The sequence below is a fragment of the Trachymyrmex septentrionalis genome, unplaced genomic scaffold (assembly GCF_001594115.1).
Source record: "Trachymyrmex septentrionalis isolate Tsep2-gDNA-1 unplaced genomic scaffold, Tsep1.0 scaffold79, whole genome shotgun sequence".
Taxonomy (NCBI): domain Eukaryota; kingdom Metazoa; phylum Arthropoda; class Insecta; order Hymenoptera; family Formicidae; genus Trachymyrmex; species Trachymyrmex septentrionalis.
In genome coordinates, this window is record NW_017305977.1 from 467220 (window position 1) to 489363 (window position 22144).

Consider the following 22144-nt stretch of genomic DNA (forward strand, 5'->3'; position numbering starts at 1 on the left):
GTATGGGAAAAAGAAACAAACGAAAAAATTACGAATTCATAACAAATTCAATATGTTATGGTTAAAAGTTTCCTTAAAAGCACTTGAAATTTGCACTTTTCTTGTAAAAGAGTGTTTAGATATTTAATGACCGCACGACTTAATCAAGACAGTTTGGAGGTATACAATCGTGATATTCTTGTAAGAAATTAAAAAATTTCCACAAAGTAGTGCAAGAAGTTCTATTTTGTTATTTCAGCGCTTTTTCGGTATGATGCGGGATTGCTGTGGATCCATTTGAGCATCCAGATTCTTAACTGTTTATACAAATGTATAAATTAGTTTCGACTTATTTACTTGTAAAATCGAAAGGCTGCAACATATCTGGTGGAGAACTGATGGACGTTCTGTTGAGTATCAAGAACATAAAAGATCCTGAGGAAAGACAGCAGCAATGGATCGATCAAATTGATACCATTTTGGATAGAGGCAAAAATATATATGTTTTTGTGGATGCTGCATCGGTATTTGACAACCACGATTACTTTCTATGCATAACTATTTTTATTTTAAGATTATGTATTAAGTTATGTTACTGGATATGTTGCGAGGAAAGGACCAAGATTCACAAAATTTTTGGAAAATAAGCAAGCTGTGGTGTGCGATATGCCTGAAAACGTTGATGTTAGGATCAATGACGCAATACCGAATAGTCATCAATTGATACTATGTTAAAAACCAAACGGAGCCTGAAATATCCATCGGTTGTACTAGTCATCTTACTGTCATTTCTGGTACAAGGGGTAATCGAAGCAACCAAAGATGGAGATTTTAATGTTGACACATTATTCAGTATTAGCAACATAATAGATCAGCTATCCCAATTATCTTTAATTGGTTGTGCAAACATGAATACGAGGTTAAACACAAGATTATCCATTTTTTTCTTAACTACGAGGATGTCTTTCTTATGCAAGAAATTCAATAATAATAATAATGCAGAAAAAGAACAAACCAAAGAAAGAAGGAAATCATCGAAGCTGAGCTGTACAACTGATACTGTAATAATATGGAATCTTCAGTGTGCTCCGTGCAAAATGTAGCACACACTGAAATTATTAAAACCTACTAAAAAGAGAAAGTACTAAAATGTACATAAAATAAATAACAAAATATATAAATTGTAAAATTGTAAATTTATTTATTTATTCTTTTCTCATGTTCAAAAAAAGAGATCTTGATGTGTTCATAATTGATTGAAAAAATATCATATGTACAATTCATGAGATATAAATCAAAGGGTATCCATAAATTTAATTAGTACTCGTCACTATTATATATTTGGAAAAAGGCATAATCTCGTCATTGATGTAAATATTAATGTGTAAATTTTAGAATATAGCTATTCTTTTTCTAATACTGAAATCATTTTCTGTTTTTTGAAAACCGAAAAATTTTTTATTTCCACTTGTAAATCCCTAGCTCGAAGAAGACAACTCTACTAAATTTAAATTTTGTTGTAAATACTTAAATGTTTCCTCTGTTACATGTTCCAATTTCCTTGAGTTGTCTCCCATACTTATACAACTGAAAAATAATTATTTCTCATTCATTGTTATTTCAAAAACACATTATTTGTTATTCATTATTTCATAAAGTTAATTTTTTTATTTGCATTTACTCACTTTTTTCTCTTTTCTTTTTGACTTCAAAGTATTTTCCGTCTCTTGCTGTCTCCGAATATGTTATAATACGATACACACAATTACGATACACACAATACGATACACACAGGAAGAAGATCCTTTCTCTTAATCCTTTCTCAATTGTTTCGACTTGATTCCTTTAAAAGTTGTCTAAATAAAAAGATTTCCTCACAATTAAAAGTGCAAATTAGAAAATGAAATTAGAAAAAGAAATTAGAAGGTTATTCCTCTCAGCGGACTCCCTCTCAATTCAGCGCACAAATCGGTTTCACTTTTTTTGCCAGCGCACTATCAAGTTGAGTCTCCTTTTCTCTTACTTCGTGCTCCCGCCTCCCGAAATAATAAGTGGAGGTCGATACAGCCAGATCGCGTTATAAGAGATACAAAGATTAAAAGATGCAATGCCCACACAACTGGCGAACTCCGCCCGGACACCAGGCCGCGCAGGGGAGTGAAACTCGTATTAATGTTTCCGGTAACACAGAAAAAATAGGAGCATTCGAAAGTGGGGATTGAAGTATCCAATCAGAAAACGTCATGGCGTAATTTCATCTATGTAATTTTTGCCAATTCTATTATACCCGATAATGTACCAAACGTATGAGTGTATGAGTGTGTAAATCTTAAAAAGAAAACTGGATAACTGATTAAGCAGTTAAGAGATATTTTACAAATGGTATATACAATAAACTGATTTAATTTATTATGATGATCTTATCAATTTGTTTCCAAATTTCTGTATGACAACATAATCTCAACCCAATAATTGCATTTTTTATTCTTCATAATTGTCGAGATGAAAGACATTAATAGTTTTCCACACAAAGTTTATATAAAGAGAGGCTATATTAATGCCAATTTTTTTATTTCGGACTGTTTCGTTATTCCCCGCACAAAACATATGGAAAATGGGTCCCAGTTAATTTGGTTGAATTTATATGTGTAGTTCTGACATACAATACTTTTCTGTTAAAAGACAAAGGTTTTATAAGTTATTTTGAAAACTGTGAAATGTTTAGTCAGTTATGTCCTTTGCATCCTCTCCCCCATTGCGAGTGTATAATTTTAAATAAGTGCGTGACATTTTTAATTTATAAGTATATTAAAAATAATAAATCAGGTAAAGCAATTTCACAAGGACATTTAAATGAAATAAAAAAAATAGTCTGCTATGAAACAAAAAATGTGAAATTATTACAATATTTAAAAAATGTAATATTTTTTGTCGTATTAGTTCTTCGTACTTTTTATTTTATTTCTTGTTATTTTATTTTTAAGTTTATTTAAATGTACTATTGTATCTGTGTATATTTGTTGAAATATAATATACATTTGACTGTATTCAAATTAAAGGAAAACAAAACAATGAGTTTCGCGTAGAATAAGTAACAGCATTAACGTGTGTATGAGGGGAACACATACATGTAAGTCACCACTCGTGTAGTATATGAGTATCACGTGATCGCCATGAGTTGCCGAAACGGCCGACTAAGCGTCTGTAGGTTTTATAAGAGAGTCGTCGCCGACTGCACATGTAGCGCACAGTGATGTAATTGATAAGATTAGTGATAAATTTATTTCATTAAAGTATATTAAATAAAATCATCTCTGCAAAACCTCATTTTTCCCAAGATGGTAGCAGAGCGTGGTTCCTATGTCGACAAACCGCATACAAACTCATAGCGATCCGAACACGTGGACACAAATCGACTGAGAGTGAAGCTAATTTTTCAAAAGTATATAAATGAGCGAGTCTGAACAAGAAGATGATAAAACCAATGAAGAAATAAAGAAAGCCAAGATACTGAGAAGGTTTGCGGAAGTTACGAAAAAGTTTTTGAGTGTATTAAATTTTGTGTATGCTGAAAAAGGACAACTAGAAGAAAAACAAGACAAAATGGAGAAAAAGGAGTTTTTGATACCGGTGTTTGATGGAGAGGACTATGCTATGTGGAAAAAACGGATAACAATGTTTATGAAAATGAAAAAATGTGATACAGTGCTAACGAGAGAAAAGGCCGCTACAGATGAACCCACATGGGATGAATATGATTTAAAAGCTATAAATATAATATATAGCTCCATTTCAAATAAGCAGTTGGAGTTTGTATGCGAAGAAACGACAGCTTATGGAATAATGAGGAAATTAGACTGCATGTATTTGAAAGAATCCACAGCGTTACAAATTGTGTGCAGAAACAGACTGGAAAAAATGAGACTGAATAAGTATAGTGAAACGGCGTCATTTTTCAATGATTTTGAAAAATCCGTAAATGAGTTGAAAGCCGCAGGTGCTCAAATAAGTGAGAAAGAAAAGCTAAATTATATGCTTAACACATTGCCAGAATCATATAGTTATATTGGCGATTTAATTGATACGTTAAAGGTTGAAGATCAGACAGCAGACTATGTAAAAAGTAAGATAAAAATGGCTGAAATGAAGAATCAAAACGATCATCTAGAAAGAAGATCGAATGCTTTTGTAACAGTGAAAGGAAATTGTTATAAATGCGGCAAAACCGGGCATTTCGCAAGAGAGTGCCAAAATGGCAGCCAAACAGCACAAAGCGGTGGAACATGGCGAGGCTCAACACGTGGTCGCAGCAACAGAAGAGGCATAAGAGGCAACTTCACCAGAGGGCGCGGGAACTACCGCCAGCAGCCTGAGACCAGCGCTACACACGGGCAGGACAGCTCAGGAACCAGCGCCTGGATAGCAACGGCACATACGAAGTACAGCAGAGAGACATATAGGACACGTGATTCTGAAATAGAGTGGTTACTCGACAGCGGATGTACTGATCACATCATGAACGATGATAGGTATTTTGAGAAATCGATTACACTTGAAAAACCAGTTAACATTTATTTGGGCGACAATAGACATATTAAGGCAACTAAAATCGGAAATGTAGTAAGTTATTTTAATGCTTTTGGAACAAGTAATAAAGTAAATATAAGTAATGTATTTTATGCTAAAGAAATGAATGCAAATTTGATAAGTTTTGGAAAATTAATAGATAAGAATACTATTGTTGCTAAAGAAGACACTGTAAAAATAATTGACAAAAAAGGGAAAATTATTGCTGTAGCTTACAAAGAAAATCAAGTACTTAAAATGAAAAGTAAAGTAGAATGTAATAAAACTTGGGTACATAATGCCGAGCGAAATAATAACAATAATAATATAACTCAAAAGGAAAGATGGCATAGAATCTTAGGTCATGTAAACTTTAGCTATTTAAATATATTATGTTCACAACAATTGCTAGAGGGCATACCGGATAAACTTGAAACCGGATTTATGAAGTGTAAAACTTGTATAGAAAATAAAATGCATAATTTACCGTTTCAAAATAATAGATTAAAGGCAAACGATATTTTAGAAATTATACATACGGATGTATGCGGTAGCTTTAAAACCGCTGGTCCAAACGGTGAAAGATATTTCGTTTCTTTTATTGACGATTATAGTAAGATAGCTAAAGTTTACTGTATAAAGTCCAAGGACGAAGTATTTGACTGTATGGTAAATTATATAAATGAAGTAGAAAATTTAACTGAAAAGCGAGTAAAGAAAATAAGATGTGATAATGGTAAAGAATACTTGAATAATCGTTTTTACAAATATGCAAAAAATAAAGGTATTTTTATAAATAATTGTCCAGTGTACGTGCATGAATTAAACGGTACTGCGGAACGGTTTAATAGGACAATAATGGATATGGCGCGCTGCTTACTAGATGAGGCACAAGTACACAAAAAATATTGGCCAGAAATAATTTGTGCTGCGACTTATTTAAAAAATCGCTCTTTAACAAACACGATTGAAAAGAAAACGCCGTATGAAATATTTTTTAGGAAAAGACCGAACGTTAGACATTTAAAATTGTACGGGAGTAAAGTCTTTGTTAGAAAACCAGAACAAAAAAGATTATCTAAATGGGATAAGAAAGCAGATATGGGAATTCTGTTAGGCTATAGTGATGTTGGCTATAGAGTACTTATAAATAACCGAATAATAGTTACGCGACACGTTGATATTGTTGAGAAAAACATAAAGTGTATTAACCTAAATGAAGGTGAACCCGATTATTTAGTTCCTTCTGTTTCGACTCTCGAGTCAAGTAGAGGAGTAGATAGTGATCACGAGAACAATTTAAATGATAACGTTTTTGAAAGTGCGGACGAGGACGATGAAGTGAAAACTGATAAAGAAAATGTAAGTTTAAAAACTCCTCGCAGATCTACACGTGATAGGAGAAGTCCAATAAGATATCCTGAAAATAGTTCGAATAATATTTTTGTAAATTATTGTCGGGTAGACACGCCTTATACATTTGAGGAGGCGATAAATAGTGATGACAGTAAAAATTGGGAAATAGCCATGAATCAAGAAATAGATTGTATAAATAGGAATGAAACTTGGAAATTAGTAAATAAAGTAAAAGAAAAAAAGATTTTAGACGTTAAATGGGTATATACAAGAAAATTAGATGATAGATATAAAGCTAGGCTAGTTGTAAGGGGCTTCCAACAAACTGATGTGGTTGATGACATATACGCTCCAGTAGCAAAAAATCAAACGTTAAAAATTTTACTTTCTTACTGTTGTAAAAATAGTTTAAAAATTGAACAAATGGATGTAGAAACTGCATTTTTAAACGGAAAAGTAAAAACGGAGGTATATGTCCATCAACCAAAAGGTTACGAAGACGGAACGAATAGAGTATACAAATTGTCAAAAGCGTTGTATGGATTGAGAGAAAGTCCTAGAGACTGGTACGAGTGTTTTGATGAGTGCATAACAAAAGTCGGATTTAAAAGAAGTAATGCAGATCTCTGTTTATATAAAAAAGGAAATGAGAATGACGAAATTTATGTTTTGATTTACGTAGATGATTTATTAATTTGTAGCAAAAGCAAGGGAAAAATATTAAGTATTAAGAAACTCTTGACGGATAGATTTAAAATGAAAGAATTAGGAGAGATCAAAGAGTATCTTGGAGTAAATATAGATTATAATTATCGAAAAAAGGAACTCACTCTAAGTCAAATGAAATATATAGAGTTACTAGCCGATAAGTATAAAATTCAAAATAGTAAATTGTATAGTACTCCAATGGAGACAAATTTAAAACTTGAAAAGGCCGGAAGCTGCGAGTCAAACATAAAATATAGAAATTTAATAGGTGCTTTGCTATACATTGGTTCAAGTACGAGACCAGATATAAGTTACAGCGTCAATTATCTTAGTAGATATCAAAATGATTATAATGAAACGCATTGGAAATATGCCTTGCGAATTTTGAAATATCTGTATTTAACGAAAGATTTAGTTTTATATTATAAGAAAAATGTAAATTGCGATATTATAAATTGTTATGTTGATGCTGATTGGGCAGGCGACAATATTGATCGAAAATCTACGTCCGGATACGTAATAAAATTATTTGGAAATGTAATTGATTGGAAATCAAGAAAACAAAAGTGTATAACCAAAGCTTCGACATATGCAGAGTATGTAGCATTATCAGAAGTAGTAAGCGAGATAAAGTATATAAGAGAATTAGTAAAAATATTCGACATAGAGATAAAGGAACCGATAAAAATTTACGAAGATAATTCAGGGGCAATAAATATTGCTAATAATGGTAATTTTACGAAAAATTCTAAACACATTGAAATACATTATCATTTTGTACATGAAAGTGTAAAAGAAAAACTGATTGATGTTCAAAAAATAGATTCGAATGAAAATGTTGCGGATATTTTTACTAAAGCTCTCAGTAAGGAGAAATTTGAAAAATTTAGATCTAACTTAAATGTTGTATGAAATAATAAAGAAAATAAGTAAAGAATATAGTACAAATGTAAGGAGGCGTGTTGAAATATAATATACATTTGACTGTATTCAAATTAAAGGAAAACAAAACAATGAGTTTCGCGTAGAATAAGTAACAGCATTAACGTGTGTATGAGGGGAACACATACATGTAAGTCACCACTCGTGTAGTATATGAGTATCACGTGATCGCCATGAGTTGCCGAAACGGCCGACTAAGCGTCTGTAGGTTTTATAAGAGAGTCGTCGCCGACTGCACATGTAGCGCACAGTGATGTAATTGATAAGATTAGTGATAAATTTATTTCATTAAAGTATATTAAATAAAATCATCTCTGCAAAACCTCATTTTTCCCAAGAATATTTTATACATATTGTATTATGCTCGCAGAATTTTATATCAAAATTTTATGGCATTGTACAAACGCTTTCTAATTTACATATTTGTTTGCGTATTATAAATTTTAATTTGTAATAAATTTGCAATATTTTATAAATATTGTTAATTTCTTTTCCTTCATTAAGTTAAGTTTATACATATTATTTATAATTTTTATTTTAAATTCTAATATTGAAAGGATTATGTTTCGGTTTCACAATTCACATTAAGTTTTTAACCGAGATGTAATTTATTCCTCGATTCTTTTTAATTCTGGAATTGGAAAGAAAGAAGTTGAATCTTGGTTAAAGACTTAACCGCGAATTGTGAAATCAGGCTTCTTCCTCCATTTCTACGATTGATTTTAATCGGGCACTTCACTTAGGTGGCAGTCTTACCTTTGTTGTCCATCTTATATACATTTAAATGACTTTTAAGTTTTCTAAAAGTATGCTTAGTTCTCTCCTAAGTGTGAAGGAATTGAAACACCAATCATAATCCAAGAAATAAATCAATTTTTATTTGATTGTAAGGAAAAAAAAATATAGAGCTGGTTTGGATTTCGATTTATAGTAATATCAAAGATAACGACAATGCGAACGAATTAGCCAAGAAAGCCGCCGTAGAGGGCTCGCTACTTGAAATAGAGGTCCCCCACTCTGATTTAGTTTGTATTTTTTTTCCAAGAGAAATATGTAAAAACAACGACAAATTCTTGAATCATGCAAGTTCAATAAAGGCATCTTCTATTTTAAGAACTATTAAGGTGCAGTCACACAATAAAAGGAATAAGGAATTAGAAATAAGGAATAAGGCTTTCAACTTATCAGATATTGGATACACTGGAATATAGGGTTTCTGATAGGAATTCTTATTCATAGATTCAAAATATGTGATAGTAATTGGTGTTCATGTGGGCTTGTTGAGAATGAAAACTACCTCCTATGGGAATGTGATAAGTATAATACAGCAAGAAAATGATTGATCGAGAAATTTAAGAAGTTAAGAATTAGAACCTCTGTTGATTTTAAAGAAATTTTGAAAAGAATGAAATCGAAATAGTCACCACTTTTTTTAGCGAATGTAAGTTAAACATTTAATTAAAAAAAAACTTCAATTGCTTTTTAATCTTTAATATGATGTTATGTCCTGTCCTCCGTAGAAATATAATTTTACTTTCTTTTTTTTGTCTTTTGGTTTTGTGCTGAATTATTTTTCGTTATTTAATCTCACATCATCTATCTAAAGTATTTCTATTAATTAATTGCGGATATTCCTAGCGAGAAACTTATTCGGAGTGGTATGATTCTGTTATGCCGACACCACGTGACACATGGATCGCGTGAGCCAATTAAAGCACTCATGAGACGCGTACCGCGTGCCGATGTATTGCGACGGAATTCCACGCGGAGTTAAGGAATCGTTCCCATATGTTGGGATTGTCATGTCATTATCATCCTGCTCGAGATTTAAGAAAAATTTATCCGATCAAAACACCTCGACGCCTAATCTCTCAGAATAAGAATAAGTTATCGCGTACAAATCACGGCCTGCAATGCGCGTTACGCTCGTCACTCCAAATCTGTAGATTTCGACCGCTCTGAAATCCGAGAATATTGTTAATTTCGAAGCGTTATGTTTAATACATTTTTTGTTTGATTTACTATCTTTTGGCCATCGTGACCGCCTTAATTAGCTTGAAACAAATAAGTAAATGTAAATTTGTCATGTTAGCGAACGCTGGTCAATCGAGAGTCGAAAAAGGAGCAGTGCAGACCACGGAGAAAGGCCCAAAAATTTAATTTGTTAATTACTTTAAAATTCCATCAATTAACGCGAAACTAATTTGATCCTTCAGTCTAAATTGAATTCGTGGCAACCGAATTTCAGCCTAATATTTTCATATAAAAAATTATTTTCCAAATTTGGCAAGTATTACCAATTCTGAGAAATTTGAGCTCTCTCTTCCTCCCGACTCGCCACCGACTAGCGCCTATATAAACGGGGTGAAAATCGAGCCTGCCGTTACTTTTAATCGGAACAATCTGACGGATAGATCAGAATCACAAACGGAATATCTCTCAATAAATCAAAAGAAAAGTAGAAAGAATGTATTAATTTCTTTCAAGCAATCCCCTTTCCCTTACTTCTCGGGCTAATCGCACTTGTAGGAGCTGCTCAAAATTTTCTTTCACCACTATCTGCTTCCTCTACAATTAATTTCTAATTCTGATTCTTTAATACAATTATTCAACTAACCACGTCGGTAATGTATGTTAATAAAAACACTTTCCATAGAATGGCTAAAAGAGGAAACCGTGCAGGGAGATGAGTTCAGGCTCTATGTATTTACCAAGGCCTGAAGGCCATTAGAGGTTTCGACCCGTCAATCTTTTCACCGGACTCATCCGCGCCTGCGTCGAATTCGAGGGCTTCCGGAGTGTATCGAGTCACTGCCAGGAAATCTTATGCGTCCGCCGAGCAGCGGAACACCAGGGCCGACATAACGTGTGCTCTATGATGGCGGAGCACACGTCCCGTAGCTATCACTAAACAAGCCCCGAATGCTCGCGGGCCACCGTGCCGTCCCCGCTGGTCGTCTCCGATGTTCCGGAACAATTTAGGCTGTGGTCCACTTGCTTCTTTCAAATGTTCTGAACGTTACGCTCTAAACGTTACGCTCCGTATTGGTCCACTTAAAGTTATGAATGTTGCAATCGCTACGTAAGTGGACCAGATTTGTAGCACTTGTAGCGTCGATTCCATTGTTTGCAATCTTAATCTATATTTCATTACAAATATTTCTTAGTGGGAATAAATCTGAAAAAAATTGATCAATTTTATTATAATGGAAAATTTAATTCCAATTATAATAAATACTTTTAATATGTTTAATGATGTAAGTAGGGTAATAAGGTCGGTTCTAATTCGGAAGCGGGGGAGGTAAGGGACAGGAGGAGGAAAGGGAGTGACGTCACAGGGAGAGAGGAAGGGGGATGACGTCATAGTGCATGACGTCACTTGGTGAGGGGAATGACGTGACGAGGGTGTGCGGGGGATGACGTTACGGTGGGTGACGTCGCGGTGAATGACGCTGCAGTGGGGGGATGAGGATGTCCCGGGTGTGAGAAATTATGTAACGGGAACTTACGAAGATGTGCGGAAAATTACATCCGAGTCGTGGTGATGACGTCATGCGTGGCTGCCGAGCGCAATTCGCCGCCGCCGGGCGCGATTCGCCAGTCCCCGCCGCCACCATCGAACGCGGTCCCCACCGCACACTATTTACTATGCATACCATCTCTTACGTCGCCATCTTCTTCTTACGTAATTTTCCCTTTAGTGTTTATTCCATGTGATTATTCATGCAGAAATATTTTTTTATTCTATCAAATTATAACTATTATTATTATTTTAGAGAACTTGATGATTGCGCGTGATGGTGTCGCGCGTGATAATGCCGCACAGATAGAAAGGAATGGTAAAGAGAATAAATAATTTTGAACACAGAGTTAATCCAAGTTAATCCATATTTATTAATTTTTACATACATATTTTCACATTTTAGTATCTTCTCTGCTCTAATATGAGTGTCGCCGTCCTCACAAATTGTATGTGAAGACGTGCTGTAATGGAGAAGAACAAATGGATAAACCATCTATAGAGAAAAATTTTTCACAAATAAGTATAAATGAAATATTTACTTGCTCAACTGTTAAACGTATGAATCCACAATGTTATGGAAATCCTTCAGACTCGAATGTACTCATCCTTAAGTGTCAATGATAGGGAAAATCCATAACCCATTTATCCTAGTACTTAGACGTATAAGCTTTTGATAATACATAATTATCACGTTTCTCGTCAATATAACTTTCATCCCCTATTATCATAATCGGAAGAAATATTAATGCGAATCAGCACATTGCGGAAACCGAGTAAATGCAGGAGCGACTATGGTTAGCCATTTTATACAGACTGACTTTCTGCAAAAATTCTCGCGAATATTTATAGGACCAGTTCCGGTCAATGATATCAACAATGCAAACGTCAGATTTTATAACAAAAGATTTTTAGAGACATCCGGTGATGACATTACCATAATGTAACATCGCAAATTGCAGTGTCAGCAAATTTGCAAGTTTCAATGCGACTTTGTTAGCGTAATTTAAGATTTCTTAAGAATGATAATCATTAATATAATTTGATATAAATGCGTTTGCGACGTTGCCAAATAGTACAATATCAACTAATATACAACTGTTTTGTCAGAGTAACGTAAGAAAATTTTTCAAGGACATTAACATGTTTTGGCGATGACATCATTAATGTATAATAATTTAATACAGCATCTGTAAAAATTAAACATTTAAAATTTCATTAAACTATAGCTGCTTTGTTAGCGTAATTTAAGATTTTTTAGGGCATGAGAAGTTTAGGCGATGATATCATTAATAAAAATAGCGCATATAATGATATAAAAATGACAAGATATAATTAAATAACGTCATTAGTTAATTTGACAGTGCAAGTGACAACATGGAGCGTTATTTGATTGAGCAAGCTACCCTGCTTAATATAAACGAGTACAGTGCGTGGGAACACAGCGACGAATTTATAGAATTATTGGAGGAACAGAGCCGTATCAAACACCCACGATTATCAAGCGGTAGTACTACTGTGATCAAAAAGTAAGGTGAATTTTTAATTTAAACTTCCCGCGCTAATCGATTCGAGCAAACTTTTTATTTTTATGTTGGTACTACTGTTAGTGACATCTGTGGCAAATTTCATGTCAATGTCATCATTAGTCATATAGTTACGCTTGTGTTTTCTAAACGACTAAAAGTGATTTTGGCGATTTTTACAATGTCTGATTTTGCTGAGCAAAGAAGTGCCATTAAATTTTGTTTGCGGAATGAAATTTCGGCTGCGGAAACGTTCAGAATGTTGCAGAGGGCCTTCGGAGAATCGACTATGTCGCAGAAAAATGTTTATAAGTGGTACAAAGACTTCAAAGAAGGCAGAGAACGTACTGATGACTTGGAACGCCCCGGACGACTTTCAACGTTAATTGATGAGCAACACGTGAAGAAAATCAAGGAATTGGTGCTCGAAAATCGTCGATTGACAATTAGAGACCTTGTCGATATGGTTGGCATTTCATTTGGTTCAGTTCAAACAATTTTGAAGGATCACTTGGGCCTTAGAAAAGTAAAATCTCGTTTGGTGCCAAAAACACTCAATTTCTTCGAAAAAGAGCGTCGCGTTAAAGTTTGTAAAGAGATGATTTGTGACTATCAGGACGTCTACGAACGCATTATTACGGGAGATGAGACTTGGATCTATGCTTATGATCCGGAAACAACCGACCAATCGAGTGAATATCGTGCTAAAGGCGAGGCAAGACCAAAACAATCGCGCCAAAGTCGCTCAAAAATCAAGGTTATGCTGACAGTTTTCTTCGACTATCGTGGTGTTGTGCATTATGAGTTCCTTCCGCCGGGCCAAACTGTCAACAAGAAATATTATTTGAGTGTTATGCGTCGTTTGCGTGAAGCTATTCGCAAGAAGAGGCCGGATTTATGGAAAGACAATTCCTGGTTTTTGCATCACGATAATGCGCCGTCTCACACGGCATTGATTCTTTGTGAGTTTTTCGCCAAAAATTCCACTCATATCGTTCCGCAACCGCCTTATTCACCTGACTTAGCTCCGTGTGACTTTTGGCTATTTCCCAAATTCAAAAGACCGCTCCGGGGACACCGCTTTGAATCTATTGAAGAGATTCAACGTGAATCGCTGCGCGCTTTGAAGGCTATACCGGGAAACGACTTTTTGGCATGCTTCGAGGCATGGAAAAAACGTTGGCATAAGTGCATTGTATCGGAGGGGGATTACTTTGAAGGGGATCAAATTGATTTGGATGAATAAATAAAGATTTTTTATTTTATAACAAAATTCACCTTACTTTTTGATCACAGTAGTACAGTAGACAATCACTGATTGCAGGTATCGCGGCTCGAGAGTTTGAAGGAATCTGTGCGTGGAAGATTCGTGCATGTGGGCAGCAGGTACGGACTCCGTTTCATCGAAACGGGGTTCGAAAGCCGTATTCTGACGGGTGCGGTGACATATGTTTAGAGTCAGTAAATTCTAAACATATCGAATCTCGTCGATTTCTCAAAGACGGGAGCGAAATTGTGCTCGAATATGTGCATAGTGTAATGCAACAATATGACTCTATAAAAATAAACACTGTTTTTAATAGCAGTTCGTGGCGGGTAATAAACGCGCAAACAAAAGTATCGCCACCCAGAACTATGAACTATATTAATGTACTGATTTGCACGGATGATACGTGTCGCGCATACTGAATTTAACGGTGAACGCGACAAGCACAATTCTTTGCGCGCGGGATGTCACATCAAATTCCCGCGAGAAATTATGCTAAAGAGAGCGGTAATTAACGTGCAAACCGCGGATAATGCGTGTTTCGCATGGTCTGTTGTTGCCGCTCTACACCCGGCTCAAGGAAATGCACATCGAGAATCCTCGTATCCGCATTATACGTTGGTTCTAAATCTCGCGGGAATCGAATTTCCAATGACATTGAGTCAAATTAAGAAACTTGAAACTTTGAATGACATTTCTATTAACGTCTACACCCATACGACTTGCCGACCGAAAGAGGAGCAAACACGTAAACATCTTGTACGTAGAAAATAACAATGCGGGACACTTTGCGCTGATCAAGAATCTATCTCGATTAGTCAACTCACAACTTACCAAAAAAGAACATAAGAAATATTTCTGCCATAGGTACTTAATAATAATAATAACAACAACAACAACAACAATAATAATAATAGTAATAAATGCGCGGTTTTTTCAGATGATTCCACTACTTCAGCTCGAACGTTAAATTGAAGATCCACAGAAGACTGTGAAAAACTGAATGACTGAATGCGTGATCAGACTATCGAGCGAGAACGATAAATATCTGAGTTTCAACAACCACTATAGGAAGGAACGCGTCCCGTTCGTCATTTGCGCCGATCTGGAGTGTGCATTGGAGAAAACAAATGAATCCTGAATCGCTACTTACATGTATCATCATCATAACGTGTTTAGCATCGGATACTACGTGCACTACTCATACGACAATTCACTGTCGAGCTACCGTTTTCGCCGCGATAAAGACTGTATAGCGTGGTTCACGAAAGAACTCAGAAATTTGGCGCAAATAGTGTACAGTCTATTTCAGTTATGTACCCATGGCGGATTTCACGCGAAACGATTTGCAAAAATTTAACAATGCCACGCATTGTCATATATATGCGAGAAACCGTTTGTGCTAGACGATACGCGGGTACGCAATCACTGCCACTTAACTGGGCAATACAGAGGCCTCGCGCACTCAAATTAAATTGCAATTTAAATTATAGGGATTCGCATTGTATACCCGTAGTTTTCCATAACTTATCGGGCTACGACACGCATTTCGTCATGAAGGAAATTGCCACCGCGTACGAAGGATGCGTTTACCTATAACTAAAGAAAAATCTCGTTTACTAAACATGTCGATAATACCAAAATTAAAAAAAAATTGTGTAAAATTACGGTTCATAGATTCATACAGATTTCTCGCTTCTAGTTTGGACAAATTGGCATCTTTTCTCAGTAAAAATAAGCTACGGATATTGCAACACGAATTTTCCAATTTATCAGAAGAAAACTTTAATCTTTTGACATGAAAGAGTGCCTTTCCGTACGAGTACATTGATTGTGTCGAAAAGTTGGAGGAACTATGTTTACCGCCTTGCGAGTCGTTTTACAGCGAATCATTGACAGACGACACGGCATATGAAAACGCTTACGCGTACGCTAATAATGTAGCAGCGGTTCTCCATCCGGTGAATACATTCGGTGAATATAGCGACTTACCAGGTGTACAAGTATGAAATGCGGATTTGTTTTAAAAAAAAATACGTTAAATTCGGAAGAATGATAAAAAGAGCTTTATTCAAAGTATGCTCCATTGCTAGTTACACATCTTTCCCATCTTTCGGGCTATTTGTGGATACCACGCCAGTAAAAATCTTCCCCCTTTGCCGCGAATTATTCATCGAGCCATTTTTTCACATCTTCGTACGAACCAAAGCGCTGCTCAGCAAGTGCGTGACCCACCGATTCAAACAAGTGGTAATCGGAAGGAGCCAAGTCTAGTGAGTAAGCCGCATGGGTTAGAACTTCTCAGCTGAGTGCTTCCAACGTATCGCGAACCGGTTTTGCCGTATGTGATGGAGCATTGTCATGAAGAAAAATGACTTTGTGTTGTCTCTTTTGGTATTCTGGTCTTTTTTCAAGCAGCGAACGGTTCAAATCGATCAATTGTTATTGGTAGCGTCCAGCATTAACCAGGTTTTAACAGCTCATAATAGACCACACCCTTCTGGTCCCACCAAACACAGAGCATCGTCTTTCTGCCAAAGCGATTCGGTCTTGCGGTTGATGTGGATGGTGCGCCTGGGTCTACCCATGATTTTTTGCGCTTGGGATTCTCAAAATAAATCCACTTTTCATCCCCACTAACGATCCGATGCAAAAACGACTTCCTTTTGTATCGTGCAAGCAAAATTTCACATGTGTTTTTGCGCCTCTCCATCTGCCAACTCATGCGGTACCCATCTTCCAGTCTTCTGAATCTTTCCCATCTCTCGTAGGCGATTGGAAACAGCTTGTTGACTAACGCTCAATTGCTCTGCGAGTTGTTTTTGTGTTTGTGAATCATCTTCGTCCAACAAGCGGTTTTCCGTGTTCCTTGTCTGCAACATCGAAGTCACCACTTTTAAAACGCCGAAACCATCGTTCACACGTATCTTGCGATGGAGCATGTTAAGCTTCTCGAAGTAATCGGTATGATTCAGCAGCAGTTTTCTTCAAATGAAAACAAAAAATTAATGCTGTCCGCGAATGCTCTTTGTTTGGTATAAATTTCGACATATCGAACACAGCAACACAACACTATGCAAACACTTTTTCAATTTATCACTCGTGCGCGTCTGACACTTGTTGATGGCACTTCAAAATGGCATAACAGTCAAATCTTTATACCACACACTGCATTGATGCGCCATCTGTTTTCTCAAATCCGCATTTCATACTTGTACACCTGGTATATCTGAAAACTATTATTGTTGATGGACGTCTTTAAAAATTCCCGCGACAGTTGCGTCGCGAATTATACGCGGGTTCGACCCTGCGTATTATTACACTTTACCGGTGGTTCACGTGGGACGCCATGTTAAAGCACATGGATATAAGATTTGAACTGCTCACAGACATTAATATGTTTATCGAGCGCGGTATACGCGATGGTCTGAGTCAGTGTTCAAACAGATATGCGCAAGCCAACAAATACATGCGGTCGTACGATCCATCGAAACTGTCATCGTACTTGATGTACTAGGACGTCAACAATCTATATGGCTGGGCAATGTGTGAACCATTGCCTTATGCCGATTTTCGATGGGTCGACGACGTAAAAAATTTCGACTTTATGACTATCGCATTAGATTCGGCAACAGGCTATATTCTCGAAGTGGACGCGGAGTATCCGCAACATTTTCATGATGCGCACATTGACCTATCCTTCTATCCGACACGCGAAAAATTACCTGCCAAGCGCGATGACAAGCTCCTCGCAACATTATGCGATAAACAGCGTTACGTCATACATTATCATAATCTGCAACAGTATACTCGTCACGGTCTCCGTATCACAAAAGTTTACCGTATGCTGCAATTCGCGCAATCTCCATGGCTACGTGATTATATAGAATTAAACACAAAATTTAGAATTTTGGTCAAAAATGATCTTGAAAAAAATTTATACAAACATATGAATAATCCGGTATTTGGCAAAAAATGAAAAACATGCGCGATCGTGTTGACGTAAAGTTATTAACAAAATGGACGACAGATACGGTGCTAAGGCAATGATCACGAAACCAAATTTCCGTAGCATCTTTTCGGAAAATCTGGTCTGCGTGAGCTCGAAGTGAAGTTTGACAAACCGATATACGTATGTGCATCCTCGACATATTCAAAACGTGTTTATACGAATTTCACCACGAGTACATGGCACTTCTATTTCGCGAAAAATGTAAAATTATGTATACCGATACGGATAGCCTCATATACCATATAGAATGTGACGATGTCTATCATGAAACGCGATATAAATAGATTTGACACGAGCGATTACTCGAGCGACAATGCGTATGGTATTCCGCTCGTAAATAAAACAGTTCTTGGTCTTATGAAAGAGAACAATGGTGCCATCATGGCCGAATTCGTTGGACTTAGAGTGAAAATGTATGCCTTGCATGTAGAAGAAAAGAAGGATATGAAGAAGGCAAAGAGCGTCAAGAATAACGTTGTAGCAAGGTCTATAATCGAGGATTACACGCAATCCTTGAATGAAGCAATCGAAATGATGCGCAGGCAGTCGTGCATAAGATCCAAATTGCACGAGGTGTACACGATATTAGAAACAAAAACCGTTCTAAGTTCGCACGACGATAAGCGGTATATCGTGCCAGGTTCCACCGACACGCTGCCATGCATTATCTATCTATGGGAGAGATGTAAATAAAATACATTTGTATTGTATAGTATGTTCAATATGTATGTAAACATGTATAATGTGTATACTATGTATAACATGTATGCTATGTATAACATATATTAGGTCAATCAGAAAGTTCCGTCCGTTTTTTGCAAAAAATATGATTTTATTTAAAAAACAAAATAAAAAAATACCTCAATCAAAATATTGTTCATCGTTAGTGATGACTTTTTCCCATCTTTCGGGCAATAAGTGAATTCAGCAAAAGAATGACTTTGGAGGTTATCCACTCAGAGATCCATTTTTCGACGTCTTTATAAGAAGTGTTTCTCTGCAAGTGCGTGTGCCATCAATCGAAACAAGTGATAGTTGGAAGAGGCACAGTTGGAATAAGCCGCATGGGATAGCACTTCTCAGCGAAGTGCTTCTAACGGTCCTTTGACAAGTTTCATGACGTGAGGCCGAGCGTTGTCATGAAGCAAAATCACTTTATGCTGTCTCGTTTCATATTCTGATCGTTTTCCGTGCAATGCTCGGCTCAAACGGATAATTTGTTCTCGGTAGAGATTTCCTGTGACTGTTTGACCAGATTTCAACAACTCGTGGTACACTACACCCCTTCTGATTCCACCAAATACAGAGCATTGTCTTCTTTCCGTGGATATTCCGCTTTGGCGTCGATGTCGATCGCTTGATAGGCCTGGATATGGCAAATAATTTTTCGGCGTTTGAGGTTATCGAAATAGAATCATTTTTCATCGCCAGTCACAATTCGGTGCAAAAACCCCTTTCTTTGTTGCCTAGCAAGCAAAATTTCGCAAATGGTTTTTTACCTGTTTCAATGTCTCTTGACTTCAGTTCATATGAGACCCATTTTCCTTCCTTGTAGACCTTTCCAAGATTTGCAAACGATCGAAAATAACAGATTGAGCATAATTTAATGCTTTTGTAAGTTGTTTTTGCGTTTGACATAGGTCTTCATCCACCAATGCCTGCAATTCATCGTCTTCAAATGCTCTTGGTCGTCCAGAATGCTCTTTGTTCTCCACATCAAAATTACCACTTTTAAAGCGTCGAAACCATTCTCTGTATATTTTATCGGAAGGAGCACTATTACCGTGTTCCGATTGTCAACCTTGCAAGATTTCGTTTCTGACCCAATGAAATTTCAAAATACAGCCTTCTGATAGGAGACGCTGCTTATCCGCTCTTGAAGCAATTAATGGTGCCATATACTATTAATGGTCACCTTACACAAAGACAAAAGAATTATAACTTTTGTCTCTCTTCTTCTCGTATGCATGTAGAAAGAGCTATCAGATTATTGAAAGAACATTGGCGAAGCCTTCTTCATCATTTAGCCATGAAATTGATTGAATATATTCCTTATCATGTGTTCCACAATGTATGTTTAATACAAATGATGACTTTGAAACATTAACATTAGATAATATAGATAATATAATAATACGTCTGGAAGAAATTCAAAGATGCAATAGAGATGAAGCTGAAACCAAGAGAAACTTGATGTGATGTTTCATACATTTCTTATGTTAAGTGTGACAACACTTAATATAAGAAATGTATGAAAGTACAAGGGTAAGTTAATAGTAAATAATACTATAAATAATAGTAAATAATAAGTTCTTAGAAAATCTGTCAGAGGGCACTCACAGTGTCATGTCATTTACTTTTTGACAAGTAGCATGTTTCAGCTGATTACTGTCAAATTTTGAGTGGAATTTATCGCGTGATTTCATCTTTGTAGACGATTAAAGCGAACAACCTTTGTATTTTTTGCAAAATAGAAAAAAACGAGTTTCGTGCAGTGATCAAACATCTATATATGAAAGGTTTAACACCGAAAGAAATCAAAACCGAGTTGGATAATGTTCACAGCACATCTGCACCAGCGTTTGCGACTGTATACAATTGGGTGAATGAATTTAAACGTGGTCGTACATCCACATGTGATGCACCTCGTTCGGGGGGATATTGTTTTGACTGATCGACGAGTGAAAGTGCGCGAGCTTGTTGAGGTCACAGGCATATCACACGGTAGAGTGATTTCAATTTTGCACGAACAATTGAGTATGAAAAAGCTATCGGCAAGATGGGTGCCGCGTTTGTTCACTGTGTACAATAAGCGCGACCGTGTGACGATTTCAAAACAATATTTGGAGATGTTTCAACGTAAACCAGATGAATTTCTGCGTCGATTCATTACTGTGGAAATATGGATCCATTACTTCACATCCGAGACGAAGGAACAGTCAAAACAATGGACTTCACCGAGTAAACCAGCTCCGAAGAAGGTGAAGACCGTGAAGGCCGGAAAGGTGATGGCCACAGTTTTTTGGGATGCACGCAGTATAATTCATATCGATTATCTTCCGTTGAAGCAAACGATCAATGGCGATTACTACGCAGCCTCATCGGACCGTTTCAACAACATTTTAAAGAAAAAACATCTCCATTTGGCGAAGAAGAAAGTATTCTTCTATCAAGACAATGCACGGGTTCACACATGTTTTTATAGTGCAATAATTGTTTTAATGATAAAACAATTCTTTTAAACAATTTTTATGATATGATAAATTTTAATGATTAAATTACATTGCGCACTTTAAACTGTACTGATTTTAATTAGCTTCTTTTTATTATTAAAACAATATAATATGTACAAAATTAAAAAGAACTGAAAAGAAAACTTAAGCCAATAATACATAATGCGATTATTCTTATTAATTTATATATGATGTAGTGTAATTATTGGAAATTCATGTATTATACATGGTGCGGCGCCAAAATCCGGACAAATTATATATTTTTTTCTAAACATGTTTTATTGCTACAATGAAAAGATTTACAAAATTTGTTTAGCTCCATTGTTTGTAAGGCCATAAAGAACATATTCACTCAATATATCCCCCGCTTGCTTGAATGACCGCCTCCATTCTCGGTCTGAAGCGTGCGCAGGTACGCTTTAATGCGTCACGGTCCATATCGGTGAATGCCGCTTCAATAGCGGCTCTCAATGATGCGACGTTTGGATGTCTGGACTTGTTCGTGACCCTTTCAACCACGCCCCATACGTAGAAGTCCAAAGGATTCAAATCTGGGCTGTTGGGAGGCCAGAATTCTTTCCACCAAAACATGTCGACGTTGTCCGACAACCAATTTTGCACCAAATGACTTGTGTGGGCGGGCGCACCGTCCTGCTGGAAAACATATGGCTTTCCAGCCGACACAGTTTCCATCCACGGCTTCACTACATTTGTCAGAACACGCAAATAAACTTCTTTTGTGACATTTTCCCCTTTGTTAAAAAAAACGCCCTCCTTCGAGTGGAATTTCCTCGCCGGTGTTGCAGAACCTTCGTTGGACTTCTCCGACTCATGATATTTTGCGAAGACATCATATACAGTCGATCTCGGATATCCGAAAAACCGAATGATTTCTGTCGCCGAGCGACCGGCGCGAATACTTTCGATAATCGCGGCTCTTCAGTTGTACTCCGCACTTGGTTTCAACATTGCGACTGTTTCGAGGTTATGATGGTTTAGTACATGCGTCAAGCTATTTGACTGCCAATCGCGACA

General features: G+C 36.4%; 1 pseudogene; it reads left to right on the plus strand.

Annotated features, from left to right (window-relative positions):
• The first annotated feature begins 49 nt into the window (after positions 1 to 49).
• LOC108754300 lies at positions 50 to 1102 on the plus strand (annotated as a pseudogene).
• The last annotated feature ends 21042 nt before the right edge of the window (positions 1103 to 22144 follow it).